The 10,275-nt window shown below is 38.1% G+C and overlaps 1 long non-coding RNA gene across 2 annotated transcripts in view; it reads right to left on the reverse strand.

Moving 5' to 3' along the window:
• The window catches only part of LOC139079053 (uncharacterized), a 138,744-nt gene extending 135,912 nt beyond the window's left edge, over nucleotides 1-2,832 (reverse strand). For both annotated transcript variants that reach the window (XR_011532311.1, XR_011532310.1), the window contains exon 1: nucleotides 2,399-2,832. This is a non-coding gene — a long non-coding RNA (uncharacterized lncRNA). The remainder of the gene's footprint in view (nucleotides 1-2,398) is intronic.
• Between the last annotated feature and the right edge of the window lie 7,443 nt (nucleotides 2,833-10,275).

Raw genomic sequence — 10,275 nt, forward strand, 5'->3', positions numbered from 1 at the left:
TAACAAATATAATTACAAAATTATGATAAGGTGTTCATTCATTCACTCAATATATTCTAGCTGTAGGATTGCTGGATCTAGCACATAATGATATAAAACACCAGTTAAATTTGTATTTCAGATAAACAATGAATAATTTTTAACATACGTGTGTCCCATACAATATTTGGAAGACAGTTACACTAAAAAAAATTAGTCATTGGTTACTTGAAATTCAAATTTAATTGAAAGTCCTACATTTTATCTGGTATCTTAACTGAATACCTGTATGTATGTATTTGTACTTACATGTGTACCCTGTATACCACTGGGGTGCAGAATGGAGAAACAGACTGAATCTCTACCCTCAGAGAATCCTCAGAAATAGCAAAAATAGACCACTGATATACCACCCCAAAACAGATCTGGGTGTATTTGAGTATCTAGTATATAATCAAGTTAGTATTTTAAGTTAGTAGGAGAGTAGATAAATTATTTTTAAAATATCATGAGTATAATTGGCTTTCCATTGGAAAGAGAACTAATCAAGCTAGACGCCTACCTTGCACTGCAACTAAACTGTCAACTAAAAGGGAAAAATTTTTAGAAATTGAAGAAAATATAAAAGAATATTTTCATTTTTTTAAAATCAGCAAGTTATTTCTAAACAAAATGCAAAACTGAAAATATGCAAAGGAAAATATGGTAGATTTTACATTAATTACAATTTCTTTCAACAAGTCTATAAAGACAAGCAATAGATTGGTAGAAAATATTTGAAGCATACATAAGAATAAAATATTAAATATCAATATTATTTTTAAACAATCCCTACCAATTAAGAAGAAAAGTCAAAAAATAAACTAAGAATGAGAAACTATATAAATAGAAATTTTTAAACCTATTCATAATGAAGAAAATTCAAATAAACAATGATAAGTTGCCAGTTTTCACTTTTCAAATTGATAAGAGCAAAAACAAAATACATCAATATTGACAAAAATGTGGCAAACGAGCACTCCATAAGGAGCTCGGAGAGTACACGGTGATGTACAACAGTTATTTGGGAGGATACTTTGGCATCATTTAACAACATTTTGTTACAAGTACTCTTTGATCCTGAAATTTCACTTTTAGAAATCTCACCTGCCAAAACATTTACTTATGTGCCAAATATAAATTGCAATTATAATTCCTGCATTGTTTATATTAAAAAATAGGAACAACCTAAATATCCACTATAGTAGGCTGAAGAGTGGCCCCAAAAGTTATCAAGTTCTAATGTCTGGAACCTGTGACTGTTACTTTCTATGACGAAAGACGACTGTAATCTAGTTACAAATTTAGCATACCTTATAAACTAAGATATAATTTAAGGATCTTGAGATGGGGAGATTATCTCGGATTATCCAGTTGGGGCCCTAAATGCAATCACTAGTGTGCTGCTAAGAGAAAAGCAGAGGAGAAGATCACGTGAAGATAGAGCTGAGAGAGAGTTGAAGATGCTGTCCTTGAAAATTGGAGTCACAAGCCAAGGAATGCTGGCAGCCATTAAAAGCTGGAAGAGCCAAGAAACGGATTCTATCCCATCACCTCTGGAGGGAGTGGGGCCCTGCCAACACCTTGATTTCAGCTCAGGGATACTGATTTCAGACTTCTGGTCTCCAGAACTGTGAAGGAATAAGTTTCTGTTGTTTCAAGCCATCTAATTTGTTCTAATTTTTTACAGTGGCCACCGGAAATTAATACACCCACAAAAAGGAGAATAGTTATATAAATCATGTTATGTGCACATATGGGAATTTAATCATTGCAATAAATGGCGTATCTACATATTTACATGGAAAATATTCTAAGATATAAATTGCAGTTGCATAATATTTATAGTATAATCTCACGTATGTGAAAAAGCAAAGTAAATTTATATGTGTGTACATATAAACATGAAGATAGTTACTTGTCTAGATGTTATTTTTAAACATAAGTGCAGTATTTACCTATGGGAAGGATGTTGGTTGGGGGAAAAAAGGGGAATTTTCATAATACTGTATTATACTGTTGAAGTATTTTGCAACATGCATATGTTTATACGTTACTTCTATCGTTTTTTTAAAAAGGAAAAATGTGGTAGAAATTTCTCCAAAACTACACTTTTACAGGCTCCAAATATCTAACCTCTTGAATGCTTATTTAATGTTTGTCTCCGCTAGACTTAAAGTTGCTTGAGAGTAAGGGCTTCGCCTGTCTCGTTCACTTCTGTCTCCAGCACCTAATGCAATGCTGTCACATATTATACTCTTAAAAAATAACGTGTGGAGTGAATGATGGGCTGTAAAGTCTATCGGCAGCAGCCAAAGGTGAGCACACCCATGAACTGACAGCGAAGGCAGGCAGTACCTTAAGAAATGACAGCACATACCTTCGTTTCTTCCCCTCCAAGATTATGACAGCAGCAGCAGCTTAAGCAGGAAGATACACCCAAAATGTCCCACCTCTGTTTCCATCAGATAACTAGCTTACTGTCATCAGCTTGGAATGTTCTGAGGGGATCCCAGCTGGTGCTCCTCTGATTGCAATGCCGAGGACAGCCTTGTCATTCAGAAGCAGTATGGTGAATCAGTGCTTTGCAGACACAGAGCAAATCCAGAATGCCATTTGTAGAAACAAGTATGGTTCCTTTCCTGCAGAAGTTTCCAGGGCAGATGCCAATGTCTTTGCCATCCATTCACCCTTCAGGAGAAGGGCTTGCTTGACTGAAGCAAGGTAGGGAATTGAGCCAGTCGACTGCCCTGGGTGGTTAGTGTCCCCCGCTCCCTGTGGCTGCCATGGATGGGGTCTTTGAGGAATGAGTGCACGAAGGCTCTGGTGCATAATGAGTTTAAGGAAAAAGTAGCCTGAAAAAAAATCACTTAGCTCTCAACTGTCTGGTGATATTTATAGAAGTTGTGGGGTAAATCTCCCTTCACTGACTTTGTCCTTTACATTGACAAGCTACATCAGATGATTTCGTTTTAAATAATCTTTTGCGTTTAGGTATTTCTCTAGCAGTTTTGTATTACGATTTAAAAATAGGCTAACCTATGTCTATACTTATGTTGGCTATGGTATTTTGAACTTGATTTCTGAGGCTCCTGACAGCTTTTGAAAGATTTAACAACTGGCAGCAAGAAAAACTTCCATAGAATCTGTTCTATGAAATTTTTTCTTCTGAAAAAGAAAAAAAGGCATCATTTAGCAGGTAATATATTGCAATAAAAATATGGTTATGCAATAATGGTTCATTAATACGACAAATCATAACATAACCTTTTCTATTAAATGTAAAAAGCAATTTATTGAAATGAAGACATCTTCTTCCCTATGGCACATTTCCATAGTGGCTGGTTTGAAAGGATTTTTTTATTATTATTCAAAACAGTCATCTTGATTTGCACAGGAGATAACAGTTGTTCATGACATTTTTATTTCTGCATAAACAGATTTCCATTTTGGCGAAGGTTAATACAGTAGGAATTTGTTTTTACTTTTGGATATACTGTGATACCGCCAGAGCACTTTGTCGGTATGGAACCGCTAATTTATCCTTTATGCCTTTACGATCTTGTCAGTGCTGCATGTCTCCCTTAGTTTTTCTAATCTAAAATAATCCCAGTGAAATCCTTTGATTGTCTGTTTGGACCCGCTCCATTCCTAAAGCAGGAATGTAATGGGCTTTATGGCACTTACTTGGGAGTAATTTATCCAGCAGAGTGACTATAGATACTTGTTTTAATAAGAATATGCTTTATGGTAAGTGGGGACTGCTATTTAATTAGCCAAAGGGAAAGTAGTTCATGATACAATCTGTTCCAATCATCTTGGACATTAAACAAAAAGTCAGGCTAAGTTATTTATGTACATGCACTTTATTTGTAGTTGCTTTGAGCAAACCTCTTCTCTGAAACTTTATAGCGTTTTCGGAGTGAGCTGAATTGTAGGGGGGAGGAATAGGGAAAGAAAAGGACATGAGAGCATCCTATAAAATTTTTGAAAAAGAAACAGAAGGCTTACTTATTGCTCTCAAGGTTGTGAGTACAGGCATACCAAATGGAAAACAGGCAGAGAACTCTGATTTATCCTCTGTCGTTTGGTAGTTTGCATCTTTAGTGCCTAGTTGGTAGAAGAATGTTGCAAGACGTTAGCAAGGCATTATGGGCTTGTGGGTGTGTGTGTGAGTGTGCTCACACTCCTGTGTGTGTCTTTCCTTTAGATTTCCTTTGCCTTCAACAGGAACATATTTCTGAAAATTCACAATTATGGTCCTATATTTTTATTATAAAAAAGTGAAAGAAATTTAAGGTATTCAATGAAGATCCAATCATTTTAATTCTTAGAGCAAAATCAAGCACATGGGCACATTTTAAGAAATCTTCCCTTCCTAATAAAACTATAATGGTGATACATCGAAGGTAAGTAGTATTCATTTCTAATTGGCCAATATTTGGGGCAAGTAAGTAATCATCCATTCAAAGGATTGCCCTAAATGTGTCTACGGATGGATGAAAAAAAGAAAAGGAAAAAGGAAACAAAATATGAGACTCTATTCCTAGGCTATCACCTCCTAGGTTATGGTCTGCTCAGTAGACAGCTATTTTTTCTCTCTTCCTAGATGTAAACTGCTCAGAGTCACCTACTGTAAGCACAAAGAACCCTGGAGCTGGAATCCGTAGACAGACGTGGCTCCACTACATTGTACTCTCACGGCCTTGGGAAACGTTGCTTAAACGAGGAGAGCCTATTTCCCTCTGTGCCCTCTCCACTTCATCGCGCTGTGGAGAGGATCACGTGAGCTAATATTCGTGAGTGCCTTTTGTAAAGTGAGTGTCTAGTATAAGTTAGCACTTGCTTGTGAAACACCACAAGCATCAGGTTTGGATTATAAGCGTGCTCTCCCATCCTCGCTTAGGGCCTTCTACACAGTCGAGGCTCCCTGAGTGGAGTCTGGGTGAACTGGTCTTCAGCTCTCCAGTGGTGTGTAGCTTTCTGTTCCAATTTCCTAAACCTCTAATATTTTGTGTATAGTACCTATCTTGCTCTTTTCAAAATGACTTTTAAAACTACAACTCACCCTAAGAGCTTTGCATCATGCAGTTTGTCTCTGCCATCGAAGCAACGAAAGCACTGTGTACACAATTGACCACTCTCTCAATCACCATGGAAAGATATGGCTCCTCGACTAGAGTCATAAGAATACGTGGGCGAGGAACTCTGATGGCCACCCAGTAAGTCAGTGCTTAGCATCACCCTGCATATACTGCTTTATAATTTTCATTTTACACCCTTAGCTTCTCTTTTCCATCAGCAGGTTTTCTCCCTCTCCCTTCTGTTCTCCTGGAGAAAACTTTTCAGCTGCCCAAACAAAAGCCCCAAGGAAGGTTGTGTATTAAGTCATATCCTAGACAGCTCGGGAAGGTTACAAAAGGTTTTGGAGTCATTACTGGTTTAACAATTGACTGCCACACAGTCCCCATCATCAGGAAACAGGCAGTGCAATCGTCCCATGAAATGAAAGACTAGTTGAGCCTGTGTTTAGTACTCTTAACGTAAGAAGACAGAAAAGGAAACACTAAAGAGCGAACTTTCCTTCAACTCTGAGGTCTCACACATCCCTCAGTGACTTGGAAACTTTTCTGACATGAGACAGTGTGCAGAGCGTGCTGGTCACTCCCCATCCTCCCCCTGAAGATGTGTAAACAGCTGGTGCATGCAATCCCCCTGGCTGGAGGGAAGTAAATGCGTGGCCGTTGTTAAACAAATACAGGCTTGTACCAGGAACTCAGAAAATATTACATAGACGACATGACAAAGGGCCCAGCATGGTTCGTGTTCATTTCAGGTGTTAAGTGTCAAGGGTTAGAATGTCAGGGTCAATAATTTTTTAAAAGACTATGTATTTGTTTCTTCTTTGGAATTCTTTAGGTTCCAAGTTTTCTTAGCATGGCATCATACAATTGTGAAAATTGTTGATTACCATAAAGCTGCTGTTCACTAATTTTTGTTCATTTCAGTTCTCAAATTTGATTCACCTTCAGAAATCATTACTTTATAATCTTATCTTGAGAAATCAATGAGACATAATTTCCCCTCTACCTATCTTTGCAACTCATTGGCACTAATGTGAGTTTGGGATGGGGTAAAAGTGAGTGTGAGCTCAGCTTCTGTTAACTACACTTCTCAGAGCAGGCATGTGGTGTTCAAAGGTCTTGGCTACGTAATGGGCAGCTTGGATACACAGTTAAGATCTAACTGCAGACATGTGATTCATCAAGTAACACTTATGAAATGAATGTGAGTGGCATTGATCTAAGTGGTAAGTGCAGAGAATTAAACACATGGTCCCTATCCTCCAGGACAGTGTCAGCTTTGCTGACACTGAGGCTGAGTAAGGCATGGTCACCTTCACCTTGCTACATGGTAGCTACTCAACCGATCTGCTGACAAAATGGACAGAGAAGTCTAAAATAAAACTGAAAATCAAGCAAACACAGAGCATAACAGGAACAAATTAGATGGGCTGATTTCTCTTTTATCATGTTTCACAATGCTGGAAGTTCTGGAATCCTCAGGGTTTAAGAAGAGTGGAGTAGGAGTCTATCTCTATATTAGGATTTATGCTTCTATTTACCATTCTGCCATTTTTACATCGTATGGCTTACTTTTCTTTCTTACCAGATGGCAAGCTCCTTATGGGCAGATCTCATGTCTTATTTCCTTTCCTTTTTTATCCCCATTGCCTCCTACAACTTCTACAACAGGATAGATGTTCAATACCTGTTCCACATTGGATGAATAATGGATGAATGAATGAATGAGCGAACACAGCTCAGTCAGTAGTAGAACCAATGTGCATTAAATCCTAGTTGTTCTTTCTACCTTACCAGAGTCACTGCCCACCTCAGACGATAATCTTTCTTATATGAATAAACTTCCAGAAAAGAAAATTGTTATAATCACACTCAAAATGGGGTTCAGCCTGAAATTGCTGCATAAAAATGATTATCTTGCACGAACTTGAGTTGTTAAGAATAATTAATGTACTTGCCAATGGCGGTGGAAGCCAGTGATGGGCTTCTATTCTTTCTGTTTGAGGTCCTTTATTATAGATTTCTCGTTATTTTTCAAATGGAAAGGGAAAAGTATAAACTGTGAGAATTAAAAACTACTAATGATTCTATTTGTATTATTATTCATAACCACATCCCAATTCTTAAGATTCTATGCTAAGAGCTCAGTATATATAATCTGAACTCTATTTGACTTGGTAAGACAGTCTGCTATTACTTGTTCTGAAGGGGCAATAAAAGTAAGTCATTAACTTGTTTTAGAGATAATCTTTAAAAACTCTAGTTCCTTTCAAAGCACTCTTGCATCAATTACTTCCTTTCTCTCGCACGAGCCATGGAAAGTGGACAAGACAGGTAGTGTTGTCTCCATTTTGCAGAGAAAACTGGGATTCATGAACTCATTCACTTAGTCCTCATATAGGACACTACTTCCGCGTGACCCACAAAAGTTGGTGTATCTACAAAGCTAAATATGGTTTCTTCTCGAGTAACCCACAGCCTAGCTGAGGCACAATTGCCCTTAGACTCAGGCAATGCACTGAGCATTAGAGGGCCCTACTTACCTGCTTCTGACTGTCTTCCTCTTCATGGGGAAAGGAATCTGTGGGCCAAGGAGATTGCTCACCTATAATTAGAGCAACATCCCCTTGTGGGCTATATACCAGGTACCTGAGACCCAGAACCTCCCACCCAATGAGGAAATCCTACTTCCTGGGCTTGTGCAAGAGCCTCTTCTCCAGGTTTACCATCCCAAGGGCATACCACTCATCCTTAGGCCCAATAGGTTTCTGCCTGAAAGGCCCTGAAGGTGCAAGATTTAACAAAGGATGGGAAGAGAAGAGCGGACAGCTCCCAGCAAAAGTTAGGGGCAGGCCTGAGAAAAGGAAGTAGAGAAGTCAGCAATTACAACACCACCCATGGTAAGTGGTATGATGGATGTGAACAGAGAACGCTATGGAAAGACTGAAGAAGAACCTCTATCCCAGGTGGGAAGTGAAGGTGGGACAAAAAGATGTTAGCAAAGGCTCTTAGAGAAGAAGTTGAGTTGTGGAGGTTGGGTTAGAATTATGTTATGAGGGCAGAAAAGGAATTGGGGACATTTTAATGGAGGGAAAGATGTGTAAAGGCACAGAGGAGTAAGCTCATGTGGAGATTCATGGACCTGCCAGTTCTTCCATGTGGCTGAAGAAACAGAGGGAGAAGAGCGAAAAATAAGTTGGAGGCAAGAGATGGACAATTGTTGATATTTGACTGCCAACTTCTTAGGGCAATGTGAATCTGGTTTTATTTGGATTCTCCCCATTGAGTACCACTGGGCAGGACTAAAAGGATGCCCTGCTTTGTATTAGCCTGAGAACAAAAAGAGTGACAAAAAGACTGAAGGTGGCTGAAGTCCTTGTGTTTCCAGAGACATTCCCACATGGAGCAGTCAAGTAGCTTCTAACTTTGAGCCTTTCTGAAACAGCCTGCTTCCTTCCTGCACCAGAATCTTGTTCTATAGCCTTCTTTTCCAGCCTGTCAGCACTGCACATCCTTGTAACAAATTTGGTTTTTGATTAAGCAGGTCATAGTTGCTGTCAGTTGATTGAAATCAAAGATCCTTAGTTAATATTAGCAGAAAGTAAGGTCCTGATTATCAGAGGCCTTGAATGCCATGCTATGGAATTGTGACTTTATTTTCAGGGCAATGAAGAATCACAATGAAGATAGAAATACGAATGTAATAGTTAAATGACTTGCTAAAATGTCTGGCCACTCTAACTTACCAACTTCATAAGGAAGTGGGATTCTCCACAGAGGTAAGTGTTAAACAGGTGGCCCTCAGAGAGACAAAAAAAAATGTTTTTAAAGATAGCTGTTATTATTATTCCTATTACTATCATTGTAGCTTTTCAAGTGACTTAATTTTGCTCATGAATGAATGAATGAATATGGAGCTCATAGCGATCTCTAGACTTTCCCTTTTTTATATTTGGAACATGAAATAATAATTGTTACCTAGAGGGGCCAGCCGGGTGGTGTAGTGGTTAAGTTCACTTGCTCCACCCACTTTGTTGGCCTGGGGTTCGCAGTTTTGAACCCCATGTGCAGACCGAGCACCACTCATCAAGCCACACTGTGGTGGCATCCCACGTAAAGAAGAGGAAGATTGGCACAGATGTTAGCTCAGGGCCAATCTTCCTCACAAAAAAGAAATAATTAAAAAAATTTCAAAAAATAATTATCTAGATTAAGATGTTTACAAATACATAATGGTAGCACTGTGTATGCTTTCTTCTTTGTGATTTTCATACACTTTTGCACATTCCGTGCATAAACATTAAACATAGATTCTTTAAGAATTAGTTAAGTGAAAAATAAACATTCATTCTGAAAGTATGTAGTATGATTTATCTGTTCACCGTAACGAAAAATTTTGTATATTTTAAAGGGGAAAATATAATTGTGGTATGTTTAACTCTTGAACTAATTTGTTCACTCATTTAGCACCTATTTATTAAAGGAATTTAACGCAAGGCGCTATAGTAGGCATGTTATGATGACTCACTCAAGTAGTTGTTAAACATCCAGCGAGTAACCAAACAATTGCGCACTGTGCATTGTTTTACAATCTCTCTGACAATTCTAAGACTTAGTCTTTTTGAATAAAAATCTCTTCAAACCTTTGAAAATACAATTGTTTCCAGTGATCTGGCAAATCTAGGAGACTATATGTAACTATCTGGGAGTGTGTGCATGTATATATCATCGTGTTTTTGTATGTTGGGGGCCCACAAGGTAAAAATGAGACCTTGATGCCCTTATGACTTTATTAGCTATTGTACTCTGAAAACAACAAGCCTACATGTTTTGAAATTTACAGTTTCCTGGAGCTTTTCCACAAACAATTTTGACGTAGTACAGAATACTTGATCAACTGTCACCCAAGGCGATTTGACAGAAATACAGGAAATGGAAGGGTCTATTTTGAACCTTGAAAATGCAAGAACTTCTTTCGCCATGATGAAGAAAAATAAACCTTTTCCTTATAGAGAAGATCTATGGAACACTGAGGTTGAAATTCCAAGCTCTGTATTACCAAGATTTCTGGACATTGTCACAAAACTGCTAAGCAGTATTTGCAACTCTTTGCAAAGCTTGCCAGACGAGAACTTTAGTGAGAACTGGAATTTTATGATCATAGATATTGCAC

Source organism: Equus przewalskii, chromosome 24 (assembly GCF_037783145.1).
Source record: "Equus przewalskii isolate Varuska chromosome 24, EquPr2, whole genome shotgun sequence".
NCBI classification, from domain to species: Eukaryota; Metazoa; Chordata; class Mammalia; order Perissodactyla; family Equidae; genus Equus; species Equus przewalskii.